This window comes from Leuciscus leuciscus, assembly GCF_965113295.1.
Source record: "Leuciscus leuciscus genome assembly, chromosome: 2".
Taxonomy (NCBI): Eukaryota; Metazoa; Chordata; class Actinopteri; order Cypriniformes; family Leuciscidae; genus Leuciscus; species Leuciscus leuciscus.
In genome coordinates, this window is record NC_138726.1 from 42,363,573 (window position 1) to 42,378,758 (window position 15,186).

The 15,186-nt window shown below is 37.8% G+C and overlaps 1 protein-coding gene across 1 annotated transcript in view; it reads right to left on the minus strand.

Annotated features, from left to right (window-relative positions):
* Positions 1-14,740, minus strand: part of ccdc102a (coiled-coil domain containing 102A) — a 60,211-nt gene extending 45,471 nt beyond the window's left edge. Inside the window, exon 1 of the mRNA XM_082150194.1 lies at positions 14,595-14,740. The gene's annotated coding sequence lies outside the window, so the exon portion shown is untranslated. The remainder of the gene's footprint in view (positions 1-14,594) is intronic.
* Positions 14,741-15,186: the final 446 nt, after the last annotated feature.

Consider the following 15,186-nt stretch of genomic DNA (forward strand, 5'->3'; position numbering starts at 1 on the left):
ATTAAGTAGGCCTATTGTCATTGTCAATTATGTTTTTTTTTGTAGTGTCGAGTTGAGTTTCAGTTGTCCTTATCTTAACCCTAGCCCTTGAGTTATCCTAACCATAGCCCTTAGCCCTAATAAGGTGAATAATAACCTTGGCACTTTGCTATCAACTCCGACTCACTCAGGGCTCGACATTAAGCCTTTTCATGTGCTTGTCCTCTGGACAAGTAAATCTGTCATTCACTTGTCCGAGTAAAAAAGTTGCTTGTCCGGAATGTTTTTGGTGTGTGTGTGCTGTAAATATAATTTATTCTGAAGAAATATCCTCATCTGTGTTAAATCAGCTCTGATATATTTAAATCTGCATATTGTCATATCTGCACCTTTAAAGGGCCTATTTGAATATACAAATAAGAAACGTTGGAAAGAATGATACTTTTAAACATGAAATTAACCATGGACTGGAGTTGAAAATTAGCAATAGCTATAAACTCTTTTTGCATAGCATTAGTTACAAACTTGTTTTGTACTATGTTTAATTGCAATGTCCATGTCAACTAAATGAAAAAAAAAAAAATGAAAAAAAACAAACAACCGCCAGTAGGAGGCGTCAGGCGACCGTCTTAATGAGCGAGTCATTGAGTCATTCATTCAAACGATTCGTTCAAACAACTGATTCATTCAAGAATGAGACATGTTTATGAATGGGACATTGAATCTTTGACTCAGCCAATTCGCTCAAAACGCTGAATCATTCATTCAGTAATGAAACACGGTTAAGTGTTGCTGTGAGATGCGTTACGGTTCTGCTTTGATCTTTGTTTGGAACTATTTTTGCTGCTGAAACAGAACAAAAACAGTCAATATTGTGTCTAAAATGTAAGTAACTTAATTTGAACTGTTTATTGAACTGTTGTATATAAAAGCAATGTCACATTTTCAGTCGTGATGGTACTCAAGAAAACAGCACTCGTCGTGTGAGGTTGCTAAACTGTATGTTAAAAATATTAAAACACATTTTGAATTTTGGCACTGGCAGTAACGTTATGTTGTTAACTGAGTTTAAACTGAGTTTACATTTGTTTGGATTTCTCCTCGAGAGGCTGCGCGAGCCTCAACAGCGCAACCTTGTTACCGTCAGTAGCCTAATACATCCACTATCGATCGCAACTTACAATAAATATAAATACAATCAGAATCATTCTCTCATTTTAGTGATTCCCTAGTTATTTATACATTTTTTGTTATTGACGTTTAATCAGGCTACTTGTCCGGTCGGGCAAGTAAAATTCTCTTTTACTTGTCCCTTCAAAAAATCCACTTGTCCCGGACAAGCGTTAATGTCGAGCCCGTCAGGTCCTGTTAGCACCGTATATATATTTTTTAATTATGCTAGATGAAGTTAAAATATGGAGACACAAATATTAAGTAAAAAAATGGAAACTCCTATATTGAGGTGGTGATGAAAAATTTACTACCAAGTCAAATTGCGTTTGTTACCTTTTACTACCTTTCAAGGGCCTTAATTTTGGTAGATTATTTTTACTACTTTTACTACCTTTTACTACCGCGCGGACACCCTGATGATGGTTAAACTTTGCAATTAACGTGAATTACATGTGTTCCACACCGGGGGCAGCTGGTCCGTACGGATCACGGATCAACTACGACCCCTGTACTTGACATTGCATATCCTGCGATCATGTGACTATTGCGGATGCGCACATCGCGATATTGATGCTAAACGATATATTGTGCATGCAGCCCTAGTTCAAATGTAATCATTTCACATACTAAATTATGCATTAATTAGGAAAGAAAAAAAATGCCTTTATTAAGATGCAGATAAAAAGGTAGAAATCTATTTAAACTTATTGGAAATTTGTATGTGTCACTGCTGCTAACTAACCACCGCACAAAATATGAAGAATAACAAAAACTTCAGGAGTCAGCTGTCCACGGCAGTCCTAAGCATGCCAAGTTACCAGCACAGTAACACTAAGCAAAATATCACCTAGTCATCGTTATCAACAAAATCCCAGAAAATATTGAGATGTCATTTTTTGTCAATACCGCACACCCCTACTGTGCAGACCTGGTGTGTGCCGTGGTTGGAACACTTTAAGACAAGTTCCCAGTTCCACTATGATATTTCTTTCCAAAGTCATCTTGTAAAAGGCATCATTATATTCAGGGGTGCACATAACTTTTTTGGTCAGGTAAGAGAGTACCTGGAGATGCTTCTAGCACATGATGATGATGATGTTTTTATTTTATTAACATTAACGACACAGACAACAGCAGGAATATTAGGCTGCTGTCACTTTAAGACCGAATGGACGGACCGAATATACTGACACACACGAGACGGGTATTTTGACACAATTTTATGTGAATGTGTCCGTTCAAGCACAAGTAAACGCAAAAACGCTTCTCTCTCTCGCACAGATAACAGCACGCGAGTCCCGATTTACGCCTCTTCTTCCGCGTTTAAAATAGTTTGAATGTCTAAATTGGCAAGAAAAAAAACATGTCCAAATGATAAGCTTTTACTCTGTGATGGTTAAACTGAGCAGGTAATCCACGAATCACATGCGTGCCGAACCATGGGGCCTGGTCCATACAGATCAACTGCGATCCGTTGCACCCCTAATAATTAATGAACACATTTATCATCATGATTGCTATCTTACCAGAGACAGAGGAAAATCCTACTCCAGTAAATAAACATGTCCCTGTCCCCAAAAATGTTGGTACTCAAAAGCGCGTCGCTCCACGTTTTCTGGTGCGCATCATTTATTTTTACCACTTATGCGATGTTTATATTAGTTCTCAATCATCAACCTTGTCCACAATGATTAATCCCATCATATATTGACTCCTCTCAGTGTCAACAGTCTAGTTTAGGACACACTGTGCATTCCTGAACAATGACTCAATGACAAATGCATATATACATAGCACTCAAACAAACCCACACACATATACTGGAGTACCTTAGTAACACACCAAAGAAAGCATCCAGCTACATGACCATGCTGATCAGTGGTTTTAACAGCAAAGCAGATCCTCATGTTCTCTACAGTTTTCAAAACACTAAACTAAAAGTGAAGTGAAATATTCATTTCCAAAAACTCCCCGGGCACAACTTCTATGAAACAGCTTCAGGCAAAGTATTATGGAGATTGAGAGTGATCTTTTCAAGGCATATACTAAAAGTAGATCAAACTACTCTACACAAGTCAGAAGAAATTCCTCACTCCAGACCGAAAAATTGGCTACCTTAATGAAACCATCAAACACAATCTGAGTAATGAATCGGATCCCTCAGACTACAAACACATTTGTCATGACCATGACTGAACATATAAAAGTGTAAGACTGGTTTGGGTGATCAAACGCTACGGAGCCCATGAGGCAAAAACTGCAGTGAAATCTCAACTGAGCTCCATCTGAGAGCTGGAAGGGCCCAATTAAAAAAGTCAAAACACAGTCAAAGGCATGTGTCTGGTGAGCAGGAGACTGTCGCAACACACACACACACACACACTTTAATCTTGAGGGAATTAAAATTTTAATCACAGGAACATCAGAAAGATAATTTTTTGCAGATCGCATGAATCTGAGATAAATGTCTTGTAAAATAACTTAAAACCAAATTGCAGCAGAAGTAAAAAAAACACAGTTGTTTCTGCTTATGTAATCAGGCAATTACTCAAATATTCTGATGATCTCCATGGTGGTCTGCACAAATCCTAACTGAATGAAGCAACAAGGGCAGGGCAATACATAGAATATTGGAGATAACAGAATATTACAGATAAAACTGCAATATATTTGCTGACGAATAGTGAATATTGTGAATTTCGCTATAAAGTAAAACATTTTGCTTATAAAGACAGTAAGCCAATTTTATTCCCCTTTTTTATCTCATGACCATGACAGCAGATGGGCGGCTCCTTTCAAACGCTTCCGTGCATATTTGTGTGAGCTCTCTGTAAAGCATTGTCATACTGGCAGTGGACTAAACATACAAATGCACAATCGGTAAGCAATAATCCTAATTTGGCTAGCACCCCAGAATGTCACATAATAAATATTCATGAGCCAGGCTGATAAGGTTTATAAATGTGCCCCCTGTTGCAAGCCACACTTCTAAATGCAGACTGATGAGGACCCTGTGCATCTCTAGACTAATTAACACATGAGGCTTAGATCCTGTCCTTGGGCTAAACTTGTTACATTCCGGCAGTGCAAGTGCTAAATCTGATGTGATGGACACAGAGAACACCATAATTAGACTGAGCTGACAGTTAACTGGACTGACGAGTGATTTACATTCGACACAGTAAGCTGGCTATTGATTTTGAGCCATAAGTCACTTCGTACTACGGTACATATGTCTTACTGCTACTGCTTGGAAATAGCCTCCATATTATATATGGTATGTTGGCTATGCATACACCAAATTCTATACTACAACTACTACTGCAGAAGAAAGTCAGTAATGTTTAGAATCACATAAGAGCGAGTAAATGATGACAGAATTCTTTTAACACAGGATGAAGTCAAGTTGCAAAGCTGGTGGCTTTCTGGTGATCTGCACCAGTGTCAGTTGGCCATTACTTATTCAAAAGGATAGATCTGCCTCAGAATGAGGGCCTGAGAGAGGTGATATCATTTATCTGCTTACTCTAGCAGAAAAACTGCTGAGGTCTCTGCATATGTCTACGATCCATATTCAAAGCAGCCAGGGTGCTGTTTAGGGTGTGTTCAAACTTGGCAGGTTTGGTTAGACTAAAACTAACTCAAGTGTGATTGCTCTGTTAGTGTAGTTCCTTTTCATAGGTGTCTCAGTCTGCTTCCAAACAAACTTTGGTGCAGTTTGACTGAAATATGAATGCAACATGGACCAAAGATATCTATACGAACCAAAAACAGGATGTGATGTCGAAAGGACAGAATGCGCAACCATACCTGGTTCTTCTCGCTATAGGAGTGATGGTGCCTACAGTTCGGTACAGCTGTCGGAACCATGATCTCCTGCAGTCAGAGTCGCAGCACAGTACAGCAAGAGTAGATTTTACTTATCACATGATGAGCGTTAAGAGAGATGGTGAAGGATTTGGTGTGCAACAGATCCTGAGCATCATTGATTCATTATCTTGTAAAATATGCAGTACTGCCGCTCCCGAAACACAGAGTGTGCATGATTGTGAATTCAAAGTGAAAAGCGAGAGCGTGATTTCAATACACTGCATATTGATAGAGGCTCCCTGATGCCCACAAGTTATTTACAATATCTCCCCAGCTGGCGTTATCGGTAATACCAGTGTTGTCTATTTAGCGGCGTGAAAATGTCCTCATCGTGACATCCCTAGACTAATGTATAATTTTATTTTTTGGACCGGACTAAAATAACCAAGAGAACTGAAATACAAGTGTGAACGCACCCTTAAAGGGTTAGTTCAACCAAAAATGAAAATGATGTCTTCATTTGCTCACCCGCATGTCGTTCCAAACCTGTATGACTGACTTTCTTCAATGGAACACAGAAGAAGATATTTTGAGTAATGTTGGTAACCAAATCATTTTGGTTACCTTTGACTTCTATTGTATGGATAAAATATTATCTTTCATGTTTAATTGAAGAAAGTCAGTCATATAGGTTCAGAACAACATGAGGGTGAGTAAATGAAGACAGAATTTTCCTTTTTGGTTGAACTATCCCTTTAACCTCTAAGCTTAGGAATGTGCTTAAGTCATACTGATTCAGAAATATGTATTTGTGCTTTGAGCTTTCAAGGGTATTATTTCAAGGTGAATAGAAATAGAGCTAAATTAGGTACCAATTTTTTGAACCAATACATAACAGATGTTTTATTCTACAACATCCTGGTCTGAAGCAGCTCTGTCAATCCGCCTGAACCCTCATGTGGAGTCAAAGACTCTGGATTCACAAAGGAGGAGTTTAGACACAAAAGTGGCTTTTTGACCTCTCTTACTGTTACTCTTACTCTTAACTCATGAAACAAACTGACAAACAATTGACACTCACAGCAACGCAGAGGGATTATAAAGGTCATCTGTTTGGGTCCAAGTCATTTCTTTGGTGGTACAGTGCAACTTAAGGCTAAGGCACATCCAGAGAGGATGAGACCGTCTACGGTCCCACAGACAGACTCCTTGTGTTCCCCAGCTCTAATGAGGATCAGATGAGGAACATGATACACCACAGCAGCACAACCACACACACACACAACATAAAAAGACTCCACTTGACGCCTGTGGTCGGTAAAGATCTAATAATACCTTCAAATTTGTTATATATTGCATGATCTATAAATATTGTAATGCTATACAGAATTTTCAACTGCAGACATATTGAGACAATTAAGCTATTTAAGGTCATTCAAATAAGGATAATATGGAGGTATATTAACTTCCACGTTTCTTAATAATCATCCAACCATTGAAGAGAGCTCTGGTTATGAATGGAGAAACAAAGAGACTAAATCATCTAAATCAGTCAGTGGTTCAGCCAGAGAACACAAAAGCCATCAGGAGAACCCATCCGCCAGAAAGAAAACAAACACCCCTATTTCTCTCACATACTTTCCTTTGATTAAAGAACAGAGCGCTATAAACACAGTCATAATGTATGTTAATTTCAGACAGAAGGAACACATTGTTTCTAGCTGCTTTGGTGTTTAAATATACAAAGTGGAAAATGAAAAAAACATAAGGCAGACTGTTTGACCGACCAATCAGATTAATTGTTCAGGCAAAGCAGCAGGTTGGAGGTCACATCACAATTTGCAATGGAAAGTTTATGGCGGTAAAACCATCAAAACAGACTCAACATTTGAGCACATAAGCAAAGTCCATCAACTTCTGACAACACATCCTAGGAAAACCCTCTCCCACTGTTTTAAGACTGACAATGTTTTTTTTCTTTCTTAAAGGGATAGTTCACCAAAAAAAAATCAATTATTTACCCTCATGTTATTCCAAACCCTCAAGACTTTTGTTCATCTTCGAAACACAAATTAAAAGGTTTTTAATGAAACCTGAGAGATTTCTGTCCCTCCATTTAAAGTCCATTCACCCAAAACTCTGATGATTCAAAAAGATCATAAAGAGATTTATTTTACAAACTCTTTATGAACTTTTTGAAATCACCGTTTTGGGTGAATCGAGCAGTTTAATCAAAGTCAAGTCAAGTCAAGTCAAGTTTATTTGTATAGCGCTTTTCACAATACAGATTGTATCAAAGCAGCTTCACAGTATTAAATTAAAATAATACAGCAAAGTTTGTTTCAAGAGGAATTTATTGATTGATAAAATTAAATTAAATATCCCCAAAATATCCCCAACTGAGCAAGCCAAAGGCAACAGTGGCAAGGAACCGAAAAACTCCATCAAGTGACCTAATGGTGACCTAAAACTCCATCAGGTGACCTAATGGAGAAAAAAAAAACATGGGAGAACCCAGGCTCAGTCGGGGGCCAGTTCTCCTCTGGCATTTATGAGCTAGAGGCCGGATTGTAGTTTGAACTGTAGGATTATATGAATGCCTGGCTGAAGAGATGCGACTTTAATCTAGTTTTAAACTGGGAGAGCGAGTCTGAGCAACGAACAGTATCAGGAAGACTATTCCAGAGTTTTGGAGCCAAATGTGAAAGAAGATATTCTGAAAGTCTTCTGGAGAGACACAATTGCTATTTATTATGAACATATTTAGGCATGTGACGGTATACAATTTTCATGTTTTCTCTATTGCTGAAGCTTTTATCACAGTATACCGTTTTATCACGATATTGAAATAAGTTGCAAAAAAGATTATGTTAACTAATGAATTAACTAACTAATATTAAATAATGGAGCCTTATTGTAAAGTGTGACTAAACTAAACAATAAAGAATCAGAACATATATATATATTCAATCAATATCTGGGGCATGTTGTAGTCCAGATTAAAATATAAAACGTTTTTAGTCTTTAGTGTATTAAGTCTTTTGCGTGAATCGACTTTCAAAGAAGAAATCTTTCAGAAATCTTTCATGTTTCATTACAAATTGTGCTTACAAGTAAAACAAAAGTATTATGGAACAACATGAGAGTATATGACAGTATTTTCATTTTTGGGTGAACTATCCCTTTAAAATATTCCGTCTTGTATCTTTGTCTATAAAAATGTTTAGAATGTAGGACAGGAACTTTAATTAAACATAGGCAAGGCATATAAATGCAATTTGCCAGTCAACTTAAAAAGACTCCAGACTCATGTCTGTATGCCGACATGACTAATCAACAACGACTGTTACTGCATCTGTGACTAACCATAAAAGCACTGTAAATATCTCAGCTAATGGCCTAACAGAGAAACTACAAGACCAGAGAGTGTGATGTGCGTTCCCAAGAGGAAAAGTTTTATCACCAAGTTTCCAAGCTTTTTAAAAAAAAGACTCATTCCATTGAGCTACAGAGAAAAAGACAACTTTGTCTTTTTGAATCTCACACGATAATTAACATAAATCATCTTCCGTGAGGTCCAGTTCAGTGGGAATCACAATCGAAGTGCCTTACTGCCAAGCAAATGCAGCAGTGATCTCAATGGACAGCTGGCTTTAAACCAATCAAACTCAAAGCAACTGAAAAGAAATATGAAGACACATTGGGGACTTTAGGATGATTGTATCTAAAGGAACGGTACTCCTAATACAACTATTAAAGTTAGGGCTGACGCCAACAAAAAATAAAGCCTTGTCATGGTTTTCTCATCTATGCTCAGCGGTACAACGGAACAATAAAAAAAGTGATCTAACATTTATGAGTGTGTGCAATATCTGCCAGTCCCATGCTAGATATTGTCCAGTCAAGGCCGAAGCTTTCAAACCCCTCTGAAAGAATGATGACAATCATACTCAATATCTGGCAAAATATTAAAGAATGTCTGCAAGATGCATGGTTTGAGTTCTGATTTGATCTTAAAGGGAAAGTTCTCCTTAAAACAAAAAAAGAAACAAATTTCCTCACCATCGTGTTGTTCATTTTTTTAAAAAATATCTTCCTTTGTGTTCCACAGAAGAAAGTCAGTCAGAGAATTTTTGGGTGGAATTTTTGCAGTGGCCTGAAAGGTTTGGACAATATTTTATCGAGACACATCCAAATTCTTTAGCTTAACAGTCTTTGAGGGGCCCGATTGAATGAAGAGCAAGCAACAAATCTCTAGGCTTGTGTGGACTCAGAGAGGGGCCTCTCTAATAACCACTCATATCATAGACTGTGTGCCACAGCCCTTCCCTCTCAAAGCCACAGACCACTGCTATGGTGCATCTGGCAGACTGCTTATGGGCCTGGGGTGCAAGCTAATTGGCCACAGGAAGGCACAGAATATCCAATGATGTAGTGCATTTATTCCCAGTTGGACTGGCCCCTGCTGCAGGGCCAAAAGGTGACTTATAAGCACTCTGAAGCTGGCCTGAACAGTTGTTTCTACAGTAAGGAGAGTAAGGGGGGTCGTCAAGGGCCCCTGAGACAACATCCTTTCCACTCTAACCCCATTCTATCAGACTTCCTTCCTCGAGCTACTTCAAAATGCCAAAGATCTTTATCAAGAATGCCTGCGATACAACACACAGATTCAGGTAAACGACAGCAATCAAAAAATACAATCACTTTTATTTTATTTTTTTCATTAACAAGAATAAATTAAGGTCTCATTGAGAACTTGAAACCGATGAATGTGTGAGGAGCTGCGTGTAAAACAAATGAAAACTATGAACTACGAACAACTGCTTTTCCCACATGTCTTTTTGTACAGCTAGTGTGGTCTTGACCAGGCTTAACTTTAGCACTGAGGTCACCACCAAAATATACAGTCCAGAGACACAGCTGGAGAAGTGACAAAAGAACAGGAACTTTAGAACAAAAAAAGGCTGAAAAAACATTAGCTGTGCGCAAATACAGCATGCTTGCCCAGTGCTTATCTGAATAGCTTGCAGACTGATGCAGAATCAGTGGATATTGCAATATGTCAAGACGTCACCAGTGATATGGAGCATGAAGTTGTAATGAGGGAAGAATATTGGTACAATTAACTCGAGTGCTGGTTCATAACAGGACACAACACTCTTCATGCATGAATGAGGCAATTCTGAATAGAACATTTATTCTCCACACACATAAATTAGGGTGGGGGAAAAAAGAAAGAAAAATAGAGAGTCCAGGTATCTGGCGACAATATGTGAGAATGCAGTGTTTCTTATCGGAGATCCTAATCCAAACCCCATGTATCAAATTTAGAGCTGACAGAACTTATCCTCCCATTCCATGGATATTGAATACTAAAGCCAGTCACTTCCAAGCGAAAAGCCAATTCTAAGGCTCTTTCCTTTAATTAATCCACATTATTTGGAGTTATTCGTATGAGAATAAAAAAAAATAAAAAATAACATCAATCACTGTGGAACAGATTTAACCTCTTGAAATATACAATACCACAAATGTAGGAGACAAATCATTCATAGATGTTTTTGGCTAAATGTTTATTTTAACTAAATGAAGCTGCAGACAATGAATAAGTCCAATGCTGGGAAAACCCCATTCAAAAAAAATATGGTGTGCAATTTTACCACATCCAGAATCCTGATATCATAATGAAGAAAAAAAAAAAAAAAATTTGAATATACATATATTTTTTAAAGGCTTCACTGCCTATAATGTTGCGACTCCCCAAAAATATAATATACATGAATTAATTGGAAATATACAAATATTTCACAAATATGTAAAGCATACTTTACATTTTGGAAATAATACATACTACCATTTACTTGTTTTTTCAGGCCTTTAGAGCAAAGGCAAGCCCATGCTGCCAATTAAAACTGACTTAGCACAGCAGATGTTTTCCAACCAATAAACTTTCAAAAGTGCTAATCATGCATTGTGTCTGCTGCCTCTGCAGGTAGAATGAGCGTCAATTTAAATCAAAGACACAAAAAAGTGCAGCAGAAGTGTAAAAAATCATCTTGACTTTCACAAACTTTTCAGGCTTCAACAGCACAATTGTACTAATCACACAAAGCCACAGTGCATCACAGAAATGCTAATCATGAGCTTGGCTGCCACTTCCAATTAGGAGCTTCCACAAAGATCAACCCTGACCCTCAACTCGACTTTATAAAACAGCCACAGTATGTGAAACTTTATCTGATGCTAAGGACTGTCAAGAGACCGCATAAAAGTTCTGCGGTCACACAGACCTCAGAGTTGGCCGTAATTATCACGGTGGGGGGGTGAGGTACCTCAGGAGGGCTGTCAGATCGTAGGACAATAAGCTCTACTTCGAAGACCGCATTTCGGTTTCCTGCGGATCTGCTATGAAGGAGTTTGTATTTCACATTCAGAGATTAATTAATCATTTAGGAGGACCAGATTTTCTGTAGCCATTTAATTCTGTCAAGACACATCCCTGAACTGTGTGAAACAGAAACATTTCAGCCAGAGCCTGCGTTCCAAAACTATCACAACCGATTACAGCTCATGAAAGAGAGAGGTCTGGGAACCAGGAAAAAAATGTAAAAAAAAGAGCGAGGGGATTTTAAAAGTGAGGTTAGGGGATGGGTGTGGACCACCAGAATGCTTGTAACAGGCAATGACTGTAGGTACACTGTCAATTCAGCATGCAAGCTAGAGAAGCTGTGTCTCTGCGAAACCTCTTAGACAAAGAAAACCTGACCATAACATAAAAATAATACAAAATATTTTACCATAAATAAAAAAAACCACCAGTTTTATTTAGCAACCCTATGTGAAAAAGTACTGCTCTTGAAACAAAAACAAGGATGTGGTTTTCGTACGTGAGCTTAGACAATTAGCAGCTTCTCAAGATCAAAAAGCAAACAGGAGCACGTACACAAAACCCTGTATGAAAACCCCTACCACTCTCTTTCTCAGTCTACGTGCAGCCTGCAAGCAGATGGGTCCGAGTCGTCTGAAAATGCGAGGTCACCATAGCAACCACTCACATACATTTGGTCTCTTTTCAGTGAAATGATATGCAGAAGGGGCAATAGTGCTTTTTCACCTTCCATCTGTCTGGCTAGCTGCCTCCATGTTTGGTGCACTAGCACTACCATCAGTGAAGCGAATTCCTTGAAAAGGAGGGAGGCTCGGTGGCTTACGGAGGTATTTCACAAAGCAATCCACCATCTGCTGACCACTGCCAGGTTGACAGTTGAAAGGGAGGGGGAGTCTGGCAGGTCTGACCTCCAGACCAAAACAAGATGTGTAATTAAATCAAGATGATGAAGGTCATCGACACACCTGTATACAGAAAGATCTCCATTATACACAAGCACTGCCAGTTTTCTGTGCTGTTTTGATCTTAAAGAAATAGCTCACCCAAAATGAAAATTCTGCCATTATTTATTAATGCTCATGTTGTTTCAAACTTACCTGCTGTTATTTTTGAGTGAAACATTCAACAGGGATGCACAATAGTGTGTAATGGTACCATAATGGTTATTGCCGATACTGGATATTTAATGTTCACTTAAGAGTCTTTTGTAAATCATTAGCAGGTTTAAATCAATATAATTTTTTTCATTATGTACATTATAATATTTTGATGCATAAATTCACTTGTAGCATTTAAAATAATTGATTTTAAAAAATTATAATATTTAGACAAAATAGCATGAAGAATATAAAATAGCAATTCATCTGTTAAGAACCAAGAATGACAAAAAAATATATATATATAAAATAGTCCACACAACATGTGTAGAATCCAGAGTAAAAGATTGAAATGTAAGTCACAATTTAGATTAAATTTCTTGTTTACGAATCACTGATCCTGTCACAGCATTTGTGGCCTTAACAACTCACTGGAGGGGAACACTGTCATTTAATAATGACATAAATCCGTTCCTCACATAAAGCTATCATATAGACCAGTAATATAAAAAATTATTACGACCTCTGACATATATAGCAATTGTAAGTCGCTTTGGATAAAAGCGTCAGCTAAATGAATAAATGTAAATGGTGTTTTTAGTGTAAATTCTTGGAGCTTAAACAGCTGTGATCACTAGAAACTGGCTTTGTGTGATAAATATCTGTTTAAAGATTTCCCAAAATATTAAATTATTTGTTTCAAAGAAGAAAGTAATGCAGGTTTGGAATGATAAAATGTAAATTTTCCGTGAACTATTCTGAAGAAAATCCGAAGATACAGGAAGCCAGAGGGACATTTTATGCACCAAGCCCAACGTCCTTGGAACTGACAAACTATATTCAAACTCAATCTGGTCCTGACAACATAACTGGTCATTGCGATTGCAGTTGGGATGGTTGTGGTTAGGGTGGCCACAGGGCCAGGCTCAGTGTGGCCTTGACTGTTCCTCTTTTAATGCAGTGATGCAGAGGAGGAAGAAGAAATCACTATATCTGTGGGTGACCAGAGTGCTCCAGATGTGGGATTCTAGAACATTCCTTTGAAAAAAGTTGAAACAAAAAAACATGAACACAGAAACAAGAGAAAAAAAAAAAGAAAAGTGAAACTTCGGTCCCAACCATACAATAAATGCCATGTAATTTACAAATCATCATTTCGGGTGCATGTGCTGTTTTTAGGAAGCAAATCAATATTCTTGAATAACTATAAATTAGTCGGATAAACTCCTCTGACAGCTATTAGGGGATATATCACCAAAATGTATTTCTCTGTGGTCACAGATTTGCTATTTCGAGTGTGGAAAAAGTGAGCGCCGCTGTGGCTTTATTGAACTTTTGTGACCTCCAATTAACAATGTTTTTGTGTAGATGAAGCTCTGTTTTTTCTTCTTTTTTTACCTGCCTCTTTTACAACTGGGCGTTAAAGGGGACAACCCAGCCCAGAGGAAAACAGATGTCATGGTCTTAAAAGCCCTATTTTCAACTGTCATTAGCCAGTTGGTGACAAAGTTATGTAGGCCTACTGTAAGTTTGACAGAGGGGGAGAGTTGCATTATAGGCCTTAATAAACTAAATAAATGATATATTCTTTCTGAAAAGCACACAACAACAACCGCACAAAAGTCTACATTTGAATGGCATTGATTCACTGGGTTACATTCAAGTCTGTAACATGCCATACAACATGAATGAATGACTATGGCTTGCAAAGGAAGTGGACTTTGTTCCACATCGTCCAACTGTAACTTATATTCAGTCCATTTTAAACTTATCACTCACTTTTTTAAGATAAAATAAACAATGCATATTTAAAGTCTGATTCAAAAACAGTAATAAAAAGACTAACGACGACGAAACTTTTCTACTTCACCCTCCATAACAGTTCTTTTTCACACAGGATCTATACTACATTTCCAACGACGTGACTCAACGTAACAAGATACTGTTTGTAACAGCAACACGTCGGCTTCAAGGTAAACAGCGTTGCAATTCACGGGTAAACTGTATATTTGGGAAGTTCAGCGTGTATACAACGACGTCTGCGAGCACATTTCTATCGTTGTTGAATGTCACTCGACACCGCTGTTCGGATAATTCACAACAATACATCTCTGATCATGCCATTAACCATTAGAACGTGCACATACCTGAACAATATGAGGAAGAACATGCGAGGAAATCCTCCAGCGTGTTTTGCAGAATTCTGCTTTTCCACTACAATTCCCGAGTTCAAATCCACCGTGGATGTTCCAGCAGGAATTTTCCCACCGAAGGAAAGAGCAATGTGAGCGGAGGATGGAAGAAAGGGAGGGATAACAGATCAGAACGGAGGCGGCGCCTTCTCCGTCACCAAACTTCCAGCCTGGAAGCATTTTGTCAACACACCATATACAATAACCTGCATTTTGCCAAAAAATATGTGAGAAAACTGACAGTTCCTTACAGAAATGTAATAATGTTACAAAGTGTATGCCAAAATACCACAGTTCGTTTTACTAAAACTGCAATGAAAATGATTTACTCCTTGACATATGAAATAATCCAATTTGTTGAAATGGAACAGTTTATTGAAACTTAAACAAAATATAAAAGAAAATATAAATATTTAAGAAAATCAGTCCAGTAAATGTTCATCTTGAAATATTAACACAATATAAAAGTCACTCTTTCATTTAATTTATGAAATCATTAAAGATTTGACACCAAAAAAAAAAAAGAGAAGCTGTTTACTCGCTGAAA